Genomic DNA, 10419 nt, shown 5'->3' with positions numbered 1-10419 from the left:
CATTTTTATTAAAAGACATTAAGTCTTTGTTTCAGTCATGTAGTAACTATTAAGCTTGACTGCACAAGGCTTGTTAGGCACTATAGAAAAATATCATACACACTTCTGGTTGTTAGAAGATAATAAGACTAAAGTTTGAGATGTCCTTTAGATCTAAAAATAAGATTAATTACTTTTTTTCTACTAATATGAATTTTCAAATAATACATCATGATTGTGTTCAACTTATTTACAAGCGACATACTTTATATAGTGTTTTCAATACACCCTATAGATAGATTTAGCTTTGAGCACAGGTACATTGAAAAAAAATTCAAAGTTATCTTTATCACAATTTTTTTAAAAATAGACTATTTTATAGGATAATATGATACCTCTTTAGCAGTCCCCAGTAATGAGCTATGCTAATTATTAATGACAAAGCTTAGATGCAGTAGATAACAACTGGTAAATATTGAAAAGTTTATTCATAATGGCCATGAAATGTGTATCAGAGGAATCCACCTAAATTTCACAGTGGCTCGTATGGCAGACAGGAAATCCAAAGGTTTTCTACAGAATACAGAGCTACAAGCTGGCACATGACAGAATAAAAACAAGTTAAATCTTCCACAGGAACTTAAAGGTTAAGAAGAACTATGATTATGTAGTAGAAACTGGAAGTTTGGATGTTATTACAACAGAAGATGATGAAACAATCTGGTGAACAAAAGGACAAATGAAGCAACAGCCCTTTATACCAGCTATGGCAAATAAGGTCAGTGAAGGTCGCTTTAAATCTGAGGATGTATGCTTCCAATATTTTGCACAACAATTCTTAAGTGTCCAAGATTTTAAACTGACCAATAACAAAAAAGAAAACAAAACAGAGGTTGCCACTACAAAATACATGGAATATACATCTGGACTGTGTGTCAGCAATAAACACAATAAACTTTACAGGCTTGAAGGTAGATTGAGTGTGAAGTGTGTGTATAAAAGTATGTATGTAGACCTTTTTGTTAAATGTGTTATTAAAAAAAGACAATAATAGTTAAAAGAATGATATAAAATGAATTACATAATGCAGTCTTTAAACTCAGACAACTAAACATCTGATAAAACTGCCGGACCAGCTGCCTGAGCTGAGCAGGGAAATCCTTTACATGGAGGTAAATCAGGGGACTCAAAACACTATTCAGACACACAAGACCACGACTTATCTGATGAGGACCAAAAACTCCCTCATCCCAATCGGGACTCGTCAGCTGTTTTGATAAAACTCTTGAATAAAGGCTGAGGTTCTTAAAAACAGAGCGCCGTGCACCACATAAAATGGGTTCAAGATCATTAAGCACAACCAGAATTCATACATAAGGTGCACTGTTGGTTTTTGAGAAAATTAAGGGATTTTAAGTGGGCCTTACAGCACGATAAATATGTTACTAGCACTAAATAAGAAACAAATTATACATATATAATATAATTATACAGAGCCAGAGCTCTGTCCTGATCTATCATTAAAGTGAAAGTTGTTGTTGTAAGAGGTTTGAATAATGCAATTTTCAAGGATTAAATTACATTTATTTCAAATACATAACATCATTAGTTAAATGCTAATAGCTAGTGAAGCTAATACAGAGCAATAACAAGGAATAACAATGACATCTTGCATACAAGATAAGGAGAATGAGTTTTAAACCAAAAGAGTAAATGCATTCCACCAGGTTTTAGTCATCCACAGAATACAAGGCAATAGAATAGGAAACAAAACATAGACAAAGGTATATATACATATTTGTCTAACCACCTGTGCCAAAACTGTTATCCAGAAAAAGTGAGTGATAATTAAGAGAATGAAGCACATTGTAGTACATAAAGCAGTCTTTAACTTTTACTTTTGCATGCAAAGTCATTAATCACTGTTAAGATATTGATGTGTTTGCAGTTTGTGCCACAGGCACACTGACATAGTTTGACACAAACAAACGAGTAAATGTCTGACGAAACCGCTGAAGCAGCTGTTGGAGCTGAGCAGGAATATCCATGACATGGAGGTAAACCAGGGGGTTCAAAACACTATTCAGACACACAAGACCACGACTGATCTGATGAGCACAGAACACTCCCTCATCCCATGTTGGACGCATCCTGTGTTTTATCAAAACTCTTGAATAAAGGCTGAGGTTCTTAAAAATATGGTAGGGGATGTAACAAACTGAGAAGAGCAAAATCAAAATAAGATAAGATAAGATAAGATAACCTTTATTAGTCCCACACGTGGGAAATTTGTTTTGTCACAGCAGGAAGTGGACAGTGCAAAAGTTATGAGGCAAAAATTAGAATACAATAAGAATAAATACAGTACACAACTGTACAGAATAGAATAAAATACTATATACAGTAGAATAAAATAAAATAAATATACAATAAGATAAAAATAGAATACAAATACAAATACTATATACAACTGAGTAAAAAATACAACGATGACAGAAAGGATTATTGCACTTAGTATTATTGCATATGTATGGATGTGTGTGCTTGATCAGTTAAAGTCTTTATTATGGAGTCTGACAGCAGTGGGGAGGAAAGACCTGCGAAATCTCTCCGTCCCACACCGTGGGTGCCGCAGTCTCCCACTGAAGGAGATGATCAGTGCTGTCACAGTCTGCTGCATGGGGTGGGAGATGTTGTCCAACAGGGATGACAGCTTAGCCGCCGTTCTCCTGTCACTCACCACCTACACTGGGTCCAGAGGGCATCCTAGAACAGAGCTGGCCCTTCGGATCACCCTGTTCAGTCTCTTCCTGTCCCCAGCAGAGATGCTGCCGCCCCAGCAGACCACGCCATAAAAGATAGCAGAAGCCACAACAGAGTGAACAAAATGAACAACAACCTTAAGCTTCTTTGTTTCACCACCTTATTAATGGTATTTTTGCGGCAGAGAACAAGAGTCACATGTCCATAGCAGCCAAGTAAGATAAGGAGTGGCACAACAAACCCAGTCAATGTCCAACCCACACTGTATTTCAGGTAATTCTCAACATACTCTGTAGAGGTGGTATGGTGACATTTTTCAGTTCTGTTTGTATGAGTGTTGTTTGCAGAGGTTTTTGGGTAGAACATATCTGGAAGACTTTGAACACTCACCAACAGCCAAACCAAAACTGAGATAGCTATAGAGAGAGTGACAGTTAATCTCCCCATCACCCTCATTGGATGGACAATAGCCAGGTACCTGTACACACTCGTATAAATTCAAGTTGAAGCAGAATCTTGTGATCTTGCAGAAGGCATCTCCAAAGATCCATTTATTCCTCATAAAATAGTATGCTGACAAAAATGGGAGAGTTGGCAGGAACAAAAAATTAGCAACTCCAAGGTTCAGAAGAAACACATTAATGTGTCCAAGAATTTTCCATTTCTGAAGCAAGGACCTCACCGCCCATCCGTTAGCTCCCAGACCAATGATAAAAACAAAGGTGTAAACAGCAGGCAGAGTTACATGTTCATAGTCTGAACGAAAGAAGGAAGTTTTACTCGTCGCTATTCCTGACATGTTGTCCACACAACCTCTCTCCTTTGTAGCAGAATTAAAAGTGAAAGAAGTGAAGGGACAGCAAATGTATCTGTTGTTGCTTGAAGCCCTAAATGTTGAGTTTCAGGTTTCAGAGCTGAGATAAACATCTTTGCATCATCCCGTAACCCTCTGATTTGTTTTGATAGATCTGAACCTTTGGAATGTGGCCTCCTGTTCCTGTGGCCATTTGCTTTTTATGAACCTTATCTTTATTCCTGTTATTGTAGCCTGTTACCCCATGATCAGTGACAAAACCCTTTTAACTTTTAACTTTTTGTTCTTTGTATGTAATTAGCAACCCTTCCACTACTCTCTGTTACCCTTCTGGTATAAATAACAGTGGTCTGGTTTACCCACTCATACCCACTCTCTGTGTCTGTAAATCTATCTTATAAAGGTATACTTTGATAAGCACACCACCACAGCAAACAAAAGGAAAAAGGACCTGAAGTCAGATTTTTTTTCTTCAACACATCTCATGCATCTAATTCCTTGCTTTTTCACAAAGACTGTAGATTATTTTATCTTTTTAAAAACACTGCATGAAAATATAAAATCCATCATTGTGGATACCTTTTTTGTCTTTTTTGTTTAAGTAATGAAGTAACAGCAGTTTATGATATGTTAAATAAATAAAACTCAGTGTGCTTAACATAGAAAATAAAGACAGATTTGTCTTTAAACTTCCTACAAGAAATGAAAACAGTAAAACCAAAGAAAAAACAATAACTGAAAGCACTCTTAGTAGACTGAGATCTATTTCTGGGAACATGTAAAACATCTGAATCTGATCCTTGAGAGGTCTGACTGAGCTGTAGACAGTGAGCAAGTCAGAGATGTACTTGGAATGATGGTACAGCCCCCACAGAGTCCTGATCTCAACATCATCGAGTGTGTCTGAGATTGCATGAAGAGACAGAAAGATGTGAGGAAGCTTACATCCACAGAAGATCTGTGGTTAGTTCTCCAAGATGATTGGAACAATCTACCAGTCGAGTTCGTTCAAAAACTGTGTGCAAGTGTGCCTAGCAGTATATGCTGTTTTGAAGGCAAAGGGTGGTCACACCAAATATTGATTTGTCTTAGCTTTCTCTTTTGTTCATTCACTTGATGAAAATAAAAGATTAGCACTTCCATTTTTGAAAGCATTCTTTGTTTACAGCATTTTTTTTTCACCTGCCTAAAACCTTTGCACAGTGCCGTATGTCTGGATTTATTATGTGTTGTGCATTGTTTATGTTATGAAACGGCTGTGTGCAGGCAGGAAAAGGACCCAAAGTGCAGACACTCGGAGGCAAAATGTGAACTCAAAACAGATTTAATGCTGAACTCCAAAAAGGTAACAAAACTGAGACTCCAAGGGTGGCGGGCAGGCTGCACAGCAAAATGAGTGTAGATCACAGCACAGACACAGAGAAACACGGGGCTTAAATACACAGAGGGAGCAATCAGGGAATGGGAAACAGGAGGGAAACACAGCTGGGGCAAATCAGGCCTAAGGAGACAAAGGAATTAAACCAGACACATTAACATGATACACGGACTTTCAAAGTAAAACAGGAAACATAACACAGAGACGCATGACTTGACACAGGGATACAGCAGACAGGGGAGACAGCAACTATGGATCACAGACAGAAAACCAGAACACTAAAACTCTAACAAAACCCACACAGAAAACCTAAACTAAGAATAAACCTATAAACCATAAGGCACAGCTAGAATATAATGAAATAAACTAAATCAAAGAACCAAAAACACAAAACACTGGGTCGACGACCCAGGCACCCTAACAGTTTAGTCTTCTAGCTTGGTATTATTTTCCACTGCTCCCTACTTTAGTTATCCACGTTTCTATTTCCTAGTTCATTGTCTGATTTGGTTGGTTCTCTTTCACGTCCAGTCTGTCTCTGTCTAATCTGTGTGTACGTGTGTTAGTTGTGTGTTGTCAGTTTGCTCATCATGTCTTTCATCTCTGTGTTCTGTGCTTGTCTCTTCCTGTTTTACTTTGTTAGTCTCCGTCTGCATGAGTAGTTCTTAAACCTTTGCAATATAAGTTAAAAAAATAATCTACAAATCTTAAATCAACATGAACACTTCAACACAAGACCAACTGGGGCAAGAAGCCTCTACTATACTACATGCACTTGTGTATGATATTGCCCTTCTCTCCTTTTGGGTGGCAAAATTCTTAAAATTATTTATTTTTTCTATACTATTGTAGGATTCAAGGTTCAAGGTTCAAGGTTCTTTATTTGTCACATGCATAGTTATACAAGTATAACACACAGTGAAATGTAGCCTGACACGCTCCTCGACATATGCAAAAAAATTGGGGGGGGGGGGGGGTGTAGAGGAAGAGCATTATATATATATATATATATATATATATATAAAAACACCCAGCACGCCCCTGCGGGCGGTTTATCCTTCAAGCTCGGGTCCTCTACCAGAGGCCTGGGAGCTTGAGGGTCCTGCGCAGTATCTTAGCTGTTCCCAGGACTGCGCTCTTCTGGACAGAGATCTCCGATGTTATTCCCGGGATCTGCTGGAGCCACTCGCCTAGCTTGGGAGTCACCGCACCTAGTGCTCCGATTACCACGGGGACCACCGTTACCTTCACCCTCCACATCCTCTCGAGCTCTTCTCTGAGCCCTTGGTATTTCTCCAGCTTCTCGTGTTCCTTCTTCCTGATATTGCTGTCATTCGGAACCGCTACATCGATCACTACGGCCGTCTTCTTCTGTTTGTCTACCACCACTATGTCCGGTTGGTTAGCCACCACCATTTTGTCCGTCTGTATCTGGAAGTCCCACAGGATCTTAGCTCGGTCATTCTCCACCACCCTTGGGGGCATCTCCCATTTTGACCTCGGGACTTCCAGGTTATACTCGGCACAGATGTTCCTGTACACTATGCCGGCCACTTGGTTATGGCGTTCCATGTATGCCTTGCCTGCTAGCATCTTGCACCCTGCTGTTATGTGCTGGATTGTCTCTGGGGCATCTTTACACAGCCTGCACCTGGGGTCTTGCCTGGTGTGATAGACCCCAGCCTCTATGGATCTTGTGCTCAGAGCTTGTTCTTGTGCTGCCATGATTAGTGCCTCTGTGCTGTCTTTCAGTCCAGCTTTGTCCAGCCACTGGTAGGATTTCTGGATATCAGCCACCTCCTCTATCTGCCGGTGGTACATACCGTGCAGGGGCCTGTCCTTCCATGATGGTTCCTCGTCTCCCTCCTCTTTCTTGGGTTTCTGCTGCCTGAGGTATTCACTGAGCACTCGGTCAGTTGGGGCCATCTTCCCAATGTATTCTTGGATGTTCGTTGTCTCATCCTGGACTGTGGTGCTGACACTCACCAGTCCCCGGCCCCCTTCCTTCCGCTTAGCGTACAGCCTCAGGGTGCTGGACTTGGGGTGAAACCCTCCATGCATGGTAAGGAGCTTTCTTGTCTTTATGTCAGTGGCTTCTATCTCCTCCTTTGGCCAGCCTATTACCCCAGCAGGGTACCTGATCACGGGCAGGGCGTACGTGTTGATGGCCCGGATCTTGTTCTTACCATTCAGCTGACTCCTCAGGACTTGCCTGACCCTCTGCAGGTACTTGGTGGTTGCAGCCTTTCTAGCGGCCTCTTCATGGTTCCCATTCGCCTGCGGGATCCCCAGGTACTTGTAACTATCCTCTATGTCTGCAATGTTGCCTTCTGGTAGTTCAATCCCCTCAGTTCTGACTACCTTCCCTCTCTTTGTTACCATCCGACTACACTTCTCCAGTCCGAACGACATTCCAATGTCATTGCTGTATAGCCTGGTAGTGTGGATCAGTGAATCGATGTCTCGTTCACTCTTGGCATACAGCTTGATGTCATCCATGTACAGGAGGTGGCTGACAACTGCTCCGTTCCGTAGTCGGTATCCGTAGCCAGTCTTGTTAATGATCTCACTGAGGGGGTTCAGGCCTATGCAGAACAGCAGTGGGGACAGAGCATCTCCTTGGTAGATCCCGCACTTGATGGTGACTTGTGCTATGGGCTTGGAGTTGGCCTCTAGTGTTGTACGCCACATCCCCATTGAGTTCCTGATGAAGGCTCTTAGGGTCCCATTGATCTTGTACAATTCTAGGCATTCCAGTATCCAGCTGTGGGGCATTGAGTCATAGGCCTTCTTGTAATCAATCCAGGCAGTGCACAGGTTGGTCAGTCTGGTCTTGCAGTCTCGGCTGACTGTTCTGTCTACCAGTAGCTGGTGTTTTGCGCCTCTGGTATTCTTGCCAATTCCTTTCTGTGTCCCACTCATGTATTGACCCATGTGCCTGTTCATCTTAGCTGATATGATGCCTGACAGGAGCTTCCATGTAGTACTGAGGCAGGTTATTGGTCGGTAGTTGGAGGGGACCGGTCCCTTCTTGGGGTCCTTGGGGATCAGGACCGTCCGACCTTCGGTTAGCCATTCCGGGTGTCTCTCGTTAACTAGCAGCTGGTTCATTTGTGCTGCCAGACGCTCGTGGAGTGCAGTCAGCTTCTTTAGCCAGTAGGCGTGAACCATGTCGGGCCCTGGTGCTGTCCAACTCTTCATACTGGAGACCCTTTCTTGGATATCTGCCACTGTGATGGTTACTGGACCCTGTTCAGGGAGGTCGCTGTGGTCTGCCCTCAGATCCACTAGCCACTGAGCATTGCCGTTATGGGTTGCGTCCTTCTCCCATATGCTCTTCCAGTATTGCTCCGTCTCCAGCCTTGGTGGTGCTGTTCTCTTATTATTGTTCCCTTGCCACTGAGAGTACACCTTTGCTGGTTCTGTGGAGAACAGCTGGTTTATTCTCCTGCCTTCTATCTCTCTGGTGTACCTCCTCAAGCGGCTGGCCAAGGCTGTGAGTCTTTGCTTGGCAGTTTCCAAGGCCTCAGGTATGGACAGCTTGCTGTATTTCTTATGCACCTTCTTTGTCGCACCTTTCTGCAACTCCGTTAGTTGGCTAACCTCCCTCCGTGCTACTTTGATCTTGCCCTCTAGCCTCCTTCTCCATGGAGGGTACTGCCCCTTGTGGCTGTTCAACTTGTAGCCAAGCATCTCACTGATCACTGCTGCCGTATTGTAGATCAGCTTGTTAGTGTCGGTAATCGTGGTTGTAGGTATTGTCCGTAGTGCTGCATTAACTTCATCTAGCAGACCTTCTGAGGGTACTTCACGTAATCTTGGTAACCGGCTACGGGGGATCCAGGTTTCAAGCTTGGCCATTATCCTATTTTTCAGGTCAGTTCCTCTCGCACTCAACGGTCCTTCTCCTATCGCACTTGGGGCTATGTACCCAATCTTGGGTGGGGGTGATGATATCTCCCCCCTGACCTGGCGTCCTGACTCCTCCTTGCCGTAGCATTTGTGTTGTACCTCGTCAATCTCTAGCTGTGAGAGCAGTCCCTTCTTTCGAATGTTGGAACACTGAGCTACTAGTTGTTTCGCCGTCATTGTGGATGTTGGGTATCGAAGAATCCATAGGTCCATCATCCTATTCATGTAGCCCCTTCCGCTGGGGTTACTTGCGTAGTAGCATTCCAACAACGCCCTGTTTTCGTCTCTTGCCCACCGATGCCTTCTTGTTCCAGTAGCCCACTTTTCGTCAGGGTGCCCTGGTTCCTCAACACCTGACGCGGACCTTGTTGATCCGGGCGACGTCCGAGCCGGCATGCCTTCATATTTATCTGTCTCGCTCATGTCTGCGGTAGGCTCGCTTAGCATAGGGGGTCTAGCCTTAGGACCCTTACTGGATACAGACGCCCCAGGCAGGAATCGAACTTGCGATCCTCTGCTCCAAAGGCGTGTAGTCTAACCACTACGCTATCCAGCTGCTAGCTCTCTCTATATATATATATATATATATATATATATATATATATATATATATATATATATATATATATATATATATATATATATATATATATATATATATATATATATATATATATATATATATATATATATATATATATATATACACACACACACACACACACACATATATATACACACACACACACACAGGGTGAATGTGCAGTAGTAGCAGCAAGCAGGTGAATTCTGTACATTAATATGAATAGACATCTGACTATTTTATAGGATAGACAATATAAACATATTTAAAATTAAAGGAATTGAAATGTACATTGTGCCTTGGTTTAGTGTCTGGAAGAGTCCTGTCTCAGTCAATTATAGATGATATGAGAGGGCGGGTGTGTGTGTTTAGGGCCCGGATGGCTTGGGGATAGAAGCTCCTCTGGAGTCTCTCTGTCCTTGCCCGGAAGATGCGGAACCTTCTACCAGATTGCAGAAGTTGGAACAGTTTGTTGCCAGGATGGGACGGGTCCTTCAGTATCTGCGCTGCTCTAGTCCGGCATCTCCTGGTGTAGGTGTCCTGAAGCGGGGGGAGAGCAATCCTGCAGCAGCGTTCTGCTGTACGGATCACTCTCTGGAAAGCTTTTTGGTCCTTCATACAGCTGTTCCCAAACCACGATGTGATGTTCTGTGTGAGGATGCTCTCCACAGCGCCTGTATAGAAGATCCTGAGGATCTTTGGAGAGACCCTGAACTTCCTCAGTTGTCGTAGGTGATACAGGCGCTGCCTAGCCTTTTTGAAAAGGATCTTTAGGATCTTTACATTATAATATAAAACACCTTGAGGCAACTGTTGGTGTTGTGTTGATTTTTTGTTTCATTTTCGATCATGTAAACAGTATACAAAAGTTTGTTTAGGAAAGAAAAGAAAAAATGCAATACAAAATAAAGCTAAATACAATAAACATATCTAATTTAGACACTACATAATATCATACATATCATTTCAGCATATTTTGCCACAAAGGTA

The 10419-nt window shown here is 42.3% G+C and overlaps 1 protein-coding gene across 1 annotated transcript in view; it reads right to left on the bottom strand.

Annotated features, from left to right (window-relative positions):
* Positions 1-3569: 3569 nt before the first annotated feature.
* LOC120737445 (P2Y purinoceptor 1-like) overlaps positions 3570-10419 on the bottom strand; it is a 25721-nt gene continuing 18871 nt past the window's right edge. The window contains exon 2 of the mRNA XM_040038147.1: positions 3570-3716. The gene's annotated coding sequence lies outside the window, so the exon portion shown is untranslated. The remainder of the gene's footprint in view (positions 3717-10419) is intronic.

Source organism: Simochromis diagramma, unplaced genomic scaffold, assembly GCF_900408965.1.
Source record: "Simochromis diagramma unplaced genomic scaffold, fSimDia1.1 OVJJ01000061.1, whole genome shotgun sequence".
NCBI classification, from domain to species: domain Eukaryota; kingdom Metazoa; phylum Chordata; class Actinopteri; order Cichliformes; family Cichlidae; genus Simochromis; species Simochromis diagramma.
This window is presented reverse-complemented; position numbering and strand designations above follow the sequence as displayed.